This window comes from Delphinapterus leucas, chromosome 3, assembly GCF_059928025.1.
Source record: "Delphinapterus leucas isolate spDelLeu-1000000601 "Yukka" chromosome 3, BTC_Dleu_Yukka2, whole genome shotgun sequence".
NCBI classification, from domain to species: Eukaryota; Metazoa; Chordata; class Mammalia; order Artiodactyla; family Monodontidae; genus Delphinapterus; species Delphinapterus leucas.
This window is the reverse complement of record NC_143131.1, coordinates 106,454,790-106,464,639: the sequence shown is the minus strand read 5'-3', so window position 1 is coordinate 106,464,639 and position 9,850 is coordinate 106,454,790. Positions and strand designations below refer to the sequence as shown.

Sequence of the window (9,850 nt, the reverse complement as noted above, 5' to 3'; positions counted from 1 at the left end):
AATTTATTGAAGGAAGCAGGGGTTCACTCAGATGAGGGTTATTTTGTTTGTTTGCTTATAATAATGCAGAGACTCATAGAAACCTGACAATAGGAATCACAGTAGGGCCAGGCCTCAGGAAATACTCTTAGAGAGCCACAGAAGGGATGCAATGTACAACGCAATAAATATAATGAACACTGCGGTATGTTACGTATGAAAGTTGTTAAGGCAGTAAATCCTAAGAGTTCTCATCACAAGGAAAAAAATTTTTTTTCCTTTTTCTTTTATTTTGTATCTATATGAGAAGATAGATGTTCAACAAAACATACTGTGGTAATCATTTCTTGATGTATGTAAGTCAAATCATTATGCTGTACACCTTTAACATTCAGTCCTATATGTCAACTATATCTCAATAAAACTTGAAAAATAAAGCATTGGATTAATATGAATTTTTTAAATTCTATTAAATATAAATGGTAAATTTTTTTAAAAAAAGAACCACAGAAACTGAGGCAGCACCCTACTCACAGTGACTCAGCTTCTTTCTTTTCCTGCTCTCATCTTGCTCACCGGCTCCCCTCCTTACTCACAGTATCTGCTTTCTTATAACCGCAGCTTGCTCATGCCCGCCATTCCTGCTGACCCTTCTGTTCAGCAATACAGTGATCCTAGTCTCTCAACTTCTCTATTCTGAAACTCCCAAAGAGGAATTTTACTCAATTTATATTTTACAACCAGCCACCCAAATCATATGTTGGCTGATCAAGCCCATAGAAAGAGCCACCCTTGGATCAGGCACCCACCCCTGGCCCAATCAGCTATGGCAACCAAGCTCATGTGGTATGCAAATCATAGTCACTGCCCACTCAGCAGAGCCTGAGAGCATGGCTGGCAATGATTAGCAGCTCTGGTACACATCCCAAAAATTTAAGAGCGTGTCATTCTACCATATTCAAGAGAAGTCAAGAGTTTGGTAAGTTCATCACTCCTACTCATGGGAGTGATAAGGATTTGAACCAGGGCAATGGGAATTAGACAGAAAGAGATATTTAGGAGTCAGGATGACAAAACTTCATGACTGACTGGAGTGGGTAGGGGAAGAGTGAGTAGAGAGAAAGCATGAAGTCTGGGATGGCTCCCAGTCTTCTTGCTATGGCTATTGAGTAAATCTTGGCACTTCCCATTCCCTGCGAATAGAAGAGGAAGGTGAGGTTAGTTTTTGGTTGTATTTGGATCTAGATGGGAAAGGTGGGCTGTGCTTGTGAGACATCCAGGTAAAGATTAAAGTTGGAAGTTCAAATCAGAGGTCTGGGCTTGAGGTACAGATTTGAGAGACCCCAGAATATGGTAGGAGCAGCATTTACCTGGCAGATGAGAAGAAAAGCAGACTAGGACCAAGTCCTGAAGGGAATACCAATCTTGACTGCATGGGAAGAGGAGGGGCCACTGAAGGAAAATAATAATAAAAGGTGATAGACCTAGGAGTGGGAGAGTTCATCCAATTTGTATTATCCAATTTCTTTCATTATTTGATAGTAGTAGGGACTATTCTAAGCTCTGGGGATAGAGCTTAGAAACAAGATAACCTAGGACTCTACTCAGGGGCTTGCATTCTAGAGGGAGAGACAGACAATAAAAACATTGCAACAAGAATAACAAAATAAAATAACCTATATCTTGAGGTCAGAGGAGGAGTTTTTCCCAGAGTAACTGACAGTATCAAATGTCAATCCAGCTAGGATGGGGACTGAAAAGAAGATACTGGATTTGAAAATTAGGAAATCAATGCTGTGGTAGGTTGAATAATGCCCCCCCCCAAATATCTAGTACCTAATCCCTGGAACCTGTTAATGTAATATGGAAAAGGGACTTTGCAGATGCAATTAAGTTAAGAATCTTGAGATGAGGAAGTTATTGTGGATTATCCAGATGAGTTCTAAATGAACCACAAGTGTGCTTATAAAAGGGAGAAAGAGAAGGATTTGACTACAGAGAGGAAGCAGGAAATGTGCCAATGGAAGCAAGAGGTTGGAGTGATGCATGAAAGGGGCCCTGAGCCAAGGAATGCAAGTGGCCTACAGAAGCTAGAAAAGGCAAAGAAACAGATTCTTCCCTAGAGACTTCAGAAGGGGTAAACCCTGCCAACATCTTGACTTTAGCCCAGTGAAACTGCTCTCAGATTTCTGGCCAACAGAACTGTCGCAGAATAAACTTGTGTAGTTTTAAGCCACCAAGTGTGTGGTAATTTGTTTCAGCAGCAATAGGAAACTAATACAACAGGTAACTTGACCTTATTGAGAACAATTTTGGTGGGGAGAGGGAAGAAGATGTAGACAAAGAAAATTGCATGTGGATGATGAGTGAGGGGTTCAGAAGAGATGGCAGGGTACATATCTTCCAGGAAGTTTTCAAACATACCTCAATTGACCCTCTAAGAAAAAGCATCAGAGAAGAGCTGAAGACCTGATTAATTGATTAGCTCAAATCCCCAAAATGGTAAGCAGTGATGGGCAAGTACCATAACCTTCAATCTATCTTAGAAGAGCTAAGCAACTGGGCAGCAGAGTTCAGGGGCTTCCAGAGCAACCCTTACACTGGAGAGTAAACCACGGCAATCCATTCTAGTCTGCAGACATGCACCAGACCCAAGACTCTTGCTCACCACAGAGACCAGAATACTTTGATACTGTGAGCCAAAGTCCTGCATCTGGCAGAGATTTTATATCTCTCCACCAACACAGAAACCCATGCCAAACCACTGAGGTAGAGCCAACAGAGAATGGCCTCATCTGGCCAGTCTTTAATTTAGGCACTGATGTTTCACATTTTACCTCCCCTTTCAGGTTCAGAAAGAATGACCACCGAAGCCACAGTACTTCTGAACTCTAAAGCCTAGAGCATAGAGCTTTGGAAAAAGGGGGAAATATTAAAATCATACAAAAGATGTAGAACAACTCATAGGAGCAGTGCCAACCTATAGATTACACATAATAAGAAGAATCCAGCCATAGGCATCCCTTCCTCATGCCAAAATGTTATATTTGAACAATTCTTGATGGAAAGTTTTCTACCCTCAGAAACAGGGTACGCAGCATATTAAGAAAAACTTTTCTTAATGATTCAGAAACATTCAGAAGAAGTAGAAAGGATACAAGTTAAAGGCAAGTTCAGCCTAAGGTCTCATTGTGCTACTCACAATGTACCAGTGTGACTCAACTCCCCTGAGAAACACTGATGGCCTTACTGCAGCATTGCATTGTACAAAACCCCAGCAGTGATCCCACGTCCTCCCAACAAGGTCAGTCCATGCTTTGCCCACCAAAGCAGGAGAGAGAGAGAAACAAATCATTAAAAAACACTTTCCTCAAAACTGGGTTAAAACATATGATTGCATCATGGGACTAGGTTAACTATCAGTTGGTAAACTCCCTTACTCGGGACAACTTATTCCTTGACCAGGTAAAGAAGGTGTTATTGTATGTTCTTTGTCAGGAACTTAATGTCAAGACAAGAAAAATGGGCATCTATTTATAATCTGGGTAATAAAGAGGCATTAGAAATTGGGGAAGAACTGCCAGAGGAGCTAAGATTCAGGAATTAACTCCACCTGTCCCTGCATTTTCTTTGTAAAGTTATCTTCAAAGTAAGGCCAGCAACACTCTTTTAAGGTTGGGGGAGATTAAGACATTAGGAAACCACAGTTTGTGGTATTTATTCCCATTGTGATTGCTGACTTCTAGTATCAGCGTTTTGTTCTGCATGACAGCTCCCGTCTTGCAAACTAGCAAGATTCCTGAATGTGGCAAGGATCCTGCTCTGTGAAGCATTTTCAAGTTAGAGTTTTTTAGCAATGTCATATCTCTCTAAGCCAGTAATAAAGGTTGAGAGGGCAAAGGATGCCATTGAGCTCTCACCTAATAGCACAAAACAACCTCCTAGCTGGCAGGTGCAGGCCGTACATCCAGGGTGATCATGACCTTTGAGTTACAAAAGTATTTTTTTAAATCTCTTTACCTTACCAAATAACTTCGAAAGATAAAACGCAATTTAGAGATTAGCTCCCCCTTTTGCTCTATTCATTTAAAGTGGTGTTTTCTATTTGTGTATATTGTGACTACATGGAAAATACAATATTTCATTTCTTGATATTTTTTATAGCCTGTACACAAAGTGAGGTCAAAAGGATGCCTTCAAGAGAAAGAAAGGACACTACAATCACTCCAAGTAAATTTTCCAGGAGGAGGAAGGAAGAGTGGAATAGATGATTACAAATACTTAGAAAGAAGCATCACTTTGCTAATGGTGCAGAGCCTACAATTATATGCAATTCCCTACTTAGACTTTTTAGTTATGCTGAACATAGAAAAAAGCTAAATGATGGGGAGGAGAAAAAAAGAAAGGGGGAAATTTAAGCATTCAATGTAAGACGTTCATTTAAATGGAGACAGCACCTCACCATACGGGGGCAGTTAAGAGTCTGATAATCCTGCTGGTATCCTATCGTCAAATCTTTTTTTTTAAACCATGAATTTGGGATCCTTAAAAATCTTCTGTATTATTCTGAGGTCAAGAATGGTTCCTCCTGCTCACAAAACATGATCACTTTTCACTGATATTTTTTAGTGCTCCAACTGGTTTTGCATATGTGGAAAAGATAAATCTTCAAATCTTGGAAATAAATCTTTTTCCTCCCTGCCAAATCCATAACATGATCCTAGTCTATCACTGACAGCAGCATCAGATAAGTAGACCTGCCTTGCTTGGTTAGAAGTGTGCTGTGATTTTCAGCAAGAACAAGACTGTAGTTAGAGACCCAGACTGAGACACATTCAGAGCACATTACAAATTCTTTTTGGTTCTATCCTGGAGGTATCCCCTGAAGCCCCAGTTTGACTGTGTGACTCATTCATAGCTGACGTCCTCCCAAATCGGGTGTCTCAGTGAGGGGAGAGAGGAAGCCTTTGGGACTTGGGCTTCAGCAGGTGACATTAAGATTCAAGACCAGATGACTGCAGGGCCTTGCCTCTTTAGATTCCTGAGGTCTTCTCCACCCCTCAAACTGGAGATGAGTTTACACCAGAATCAGTGCACTGGGGGAGAGGGAGGCAAATCTGAAGACTTAAGACGAGCAAACCGCAGAATCACTCAGAGGCATCAGAAAATGTAGTCTGAGATTCTACAACAGCCCAGACTTTTTTTCCTTGTTCCTTTTCATCATTTATAAGTAAAATGTGGAACAAGCAATAGGAAATAATAGTTACACTACCTAGAGTTATATCGCATTTTCTATGTTCCCCCAACTTTTATTTTTTTATATATATATTTTTTACTTTCTCCTTTCAGAAATCCTGGGATATAAATAGGGCCACAATTGTTATCCTTATTTTTGAGATGAGAACAGTGAGGCCCAGAAAGGGGAAGTGGCCTCCATCAGGTCATGCAGTGAGTAAAAGGCATCCCAAGGAAGAATACCCAGTTCTGCTCTCATTTAATCCAGAAAATTTACCCTACTGGCTTTAAGCCTCCCTTTCCTCCTTTTCCCTTTGGTGGTTCTCTTTTGAACATGATCCCTCACCAACTGTGCAGTGAAGATGGATCCCTGTTCAGGGTTGCAGAGAACTGTTGTTTAAAGGTTCCCCAAGGGGCCTGTTTCCGTTGCTTACCTACAAAGCCAAAGTTTGAATGTACATTCCTTCATCAAAAAATCTACAAACAATAAATGCGGGAGAGGGTGTGGAGAAAAGGGAACCCCCTTGCACTGTTGGTGGGAATGTAAATTGATACAGCCACCATGGAAAACAGCATGGAGGTTCCTTAAAAAACTAAAAATAGAACTACCATATGATCCAGCAATCCCACTACTGGGCATATACCCTGAGAAAACCATAATTCAAAAAGAGACATGCACCACAATGCTCATTGGAGCATTGCAGTGATAGAAGTCCCTTAGAGGTATCTTCTAGGATTCCTCCCACCCGAGACTGCTGTAATTAGCTCTGCTAACAACTGCGATTGAACACAGCTAGTTGTAGTCATTGTTCACCGACAGGCACAGATATGAGCCACATGTTAGCAAGTGGTGTTCTAAACGGTGTTCCAGGCTTGGTTAAACTCATGTAAGGTACTTACTGGAAATGCTGTTCCCAAACTCGGCTAGCAGCAGGCAGTGCCATGGCAACACCTTCCACAGCCCCCAGAGATGGCCATAACAGATCCCCAGTGAGTGTAACGCCATGCAATGAGAGAGACTTGGTCTATTTTGACCTTGCCCAGGAACTGGCTGCCCCTCCTTCAGATGGAAAACATAGGTGTGGCCCTGCACGATTATGAGAAAAAGCAGTCTTCGTCTTCCTGATCCTTAAGACTCCCACAGTTTCAGATCTTCCCTATAAGAACACTTGTAAGGGAAAGTTACAATGTGTGGTACATTCAGCCTATGCTTTTCAGAGGCTGTGCTCTTATTAGAAGCAAAACAAAATGCTGCTTACTAACACCTGCCCGTGAGGACCGAGCCAAGAGGCAACGTGGGTGTTGGAAGGAAGGTGTTGCCCTGGTAGTAAATCCAAGTTGCTCACACCAAAGGAAGTGTTTCTAGGGAAGCTATCTGAGCAAGAGGTAAATACTTAGTCATTCAACAGGCCATAAATAACTGCTTCACCTCCAACAAGTGGAGGTCTGATTCCAAAGAGCTCACAAAATGGGGTGATAGCATTTCTATTCATTCCACCCTTTATCCACAATATACATTCCTTCATCAAAAAATCTACAAACAATAAATGCAGGAGAGGGTGCGTTGAAAAGGGAACCCTCTTGCACTGTTGGTGGGAATGTAAATTGATACAGCCACTATGGAGAACAGCATGGAGGTTCCTTAAAAAACTAAAAATAGAATTACCATATGATCCAGCAATCCCACTCCTGGACATATACCCTGAGAAAACCATAATTCAAAAAGAGACATGCACCACAATGCTCATTGCAGCACTATTTACAATAGCCAGGACGTGGAAGCAACCTAAGTGTCCATCAACAGATGAATGGATAAAGAAGATGTGGCACACATATACAATGGAATATTACTCAGCCATAAAAAGAAACGAAACTGAGTTATTTGCAGTGAGGTGGATGGACCTACAGAGTCTGTCATACAGAGTGAAGTCAGAAAGAGAAAAACAAATACCGTATGCTAACACATATATATGGAATCTAAAAAAAATGGTTCTGATGAACCTAGGGGCAGGACAGGAATAAAGACACAGATGTAGAGAATGGACTTGAGGACACGGGGAGGGGGAAGGGTAAGCTGGGACGAAGTGAGAGAGTGGCATGGACATATATACACTACCAAATGTAAAATAGATAGCTAGTGGGAAACAGCTGCATAGCACAGGGAGATCAGCTCGGTGCTTTGTGACCACTTAGAGGGGTGGGATAGGGAAGGTAGGAAGGAGGCGCAAGACGGAGGGGATGTGGGGATGTATGTATACGTACAGGTGATTCACTTTGTTATACAGCAGAAACTAACACACATTGTAAAGCAATTATACTCCAATAAAGATGTAAAAAAAAAAGAAAGAAATTAAGATTCTCTGTAATCAAACCCTTGTTGACAAGGTGTTAAAAAGCTATAATTTGGCTGCTTGCTGTTTTTACATTATGATTCTAAATAACTTAACAAAAAAGGACCCAGCCTTTCTGTGGTCTAAAATACCCTGCTGTATATATCCTGTGCCTTCTCACCTACTCCTCAGTTCACAAAATTTTATGATTCTACTTCTTAAATGTTTTCTCAAATCTGTCCTTGTTCCAGTGCTCACTGCTGCTGTCATAGTTGAGGGCTCCATAATGTCTTGCCTATACACTATACTAGCCTAGTCTCCTAAATGGTCTCCCCTGCTCACTGCCCTCCCACCCCATACCTCATTGACCTCATCACCACCTCCAATTATCCTTCCAAATCACAGCCCTAATCAAACCACTCACAAACCTATCATGGCTCTACAAAAATGAAAACCAAACTGCAGAACTTAGTATGGCAGTAAAAGCTCTGCATCTAGCCCCCATCTCCTGGACCCTTCACGTATCCTAAACTTCATCTTCTCCAGATAACTTGCCCTTGCATGAAAGCATCATCACCTTGACTACATATTTAAGCATGTCTTCCTTCTTTACAAAAATCACCCTTTTTGACTTAGCTCAAATGCCATTTCCTCCAGGAAATTTTCCACCACTTTCTTCCAGTACATACTAATTAATCACTCTTTTCACCAAGTTCATACAGCACACACATATAAAGTGTGTATATATATATATATATATATATATTTACTGAGATACGATACAACTCACCCATTTAAAGTATATGATTTAATCATCTTTTAGAATAGTCACAGAGTTGTGCAACTATCACCACAATTTTAAAACATTTTAATCACCCCCAAAAGAAACCCTGTACCCACTAACGGTTCCTCCCCATCTCCTCCCCCGGCCCAACTCCCCAGCCTTAGGCAACCACTAATCTATTTTCTATCTCTATATATTTGCCTATTCAGGACATTTTATATAAATGGAATCATATAATATGTGGTTCTTTCTGACTGGCTTCTTTCATTAACATAATTTTTTCAAAATTTATCCATGTTGTGGCATGTATCAGTACTTCATTCCATTTTATTGTTGAATAATAGTTTGTTATATAGATATACCACATTTTATTTATCCATTTATCAACTGATGGACATTTGGGTTGTTTCAACTTTTTAGCGATTATGAATAATGCCTCATATACACTTTGATTATCACTTAATATGTGCAGCTTAGTATTATAGGGTTTTGGTTTTTTTGGCCTATGTCTGGTTCTATCACTTGATTATAAACTCCTTGTGGACCAAAACCATTATTTTACTCTGCAATCTCCACAGAGCAAGTATTAAATAAGTGTTTGAAAAATGGATGAAAAGGCAGATACTATAGGTTCTTAGTATGCTGATTATCATACAAGGTACTCAGAATAAAAACATTAGGGTGGACCCAATAATAATCCAAGAGTGGACCCGGTAAGTTTACCCAGTAAATTATAACATTCAAACAATGTTAGTTCTTAAATAAACTTTCATCTCTGCATTATTTCCTGGAATTCCACACATGTATTCCGCAGTTGATTATTTCATGGAGGTAGTTCTTTTGCTAATAATAGTTGTGAACTGGTGGGCAGAATCTGGGAGACACCAGACCTTTTCTCCTAAATTGACTCCACGATGTCTTATTGTTGCTTGACTGAGGTTATTATTCTAATCTACAGTAGTGGCTCCCAACCTTGGCTGAGCATCAGAATCCCCTCCCTGGAGCTCTTTCAAGATACACATTATCTGGGTCCCACTTCCCAGATTATGATTCTGTACTTTGGGTAGGGGCCCAGGTGCTCACATGTTCTTAAAGCTATAATGATGTCTCTGATACACAGCCAGGTTCAAGAATTCCTATTTCAAAAGTTGCTCTGAGGTTAAAAAGAATTAATTTTATAGAGCATGTATGAGCACTTTACTCCTGGAGTGTATTTTACTTATCGTGGGATCATGCCCATTAATACTACCTAACATTTATAAGGCACTTTTAGTTGGAAAGAGCTTTGAAGTCATTTTTTATTAGCTAGGCTTGCATGCTGGGTGACCTTGTACAAATCACTTAATCCCTTAGTATCTTAAATTTCCTCAAATGTAAACTGTAGGCGGTAATACTGACCCACCCTCAAGGGGTACTGTGGAGACTAATGGGGGACTATAAGGCACTCAGCAAACATAAAAATGTTACATGCATGCTTATTAGATATGAAGTCCTAGTCACAGCCTTTAAAATGAGACAAATA

The 9,850-nt window shown here is 40.4% G+C and overlaps 1 long non-coding RNA gene across 2 annotated transcripts in view; it reads right to left on the bottom strand.

Annotated features, from left to right (window-relative positions):
* The window catches only part of LOC149749634 (uncharacterized), a 171,724-nt gene that overhangs the window by 152,833 nt on the left and 9,041 nt on the right, over positions 1–9,850 (bottom strand). The window lies entirely within an intron of this gene.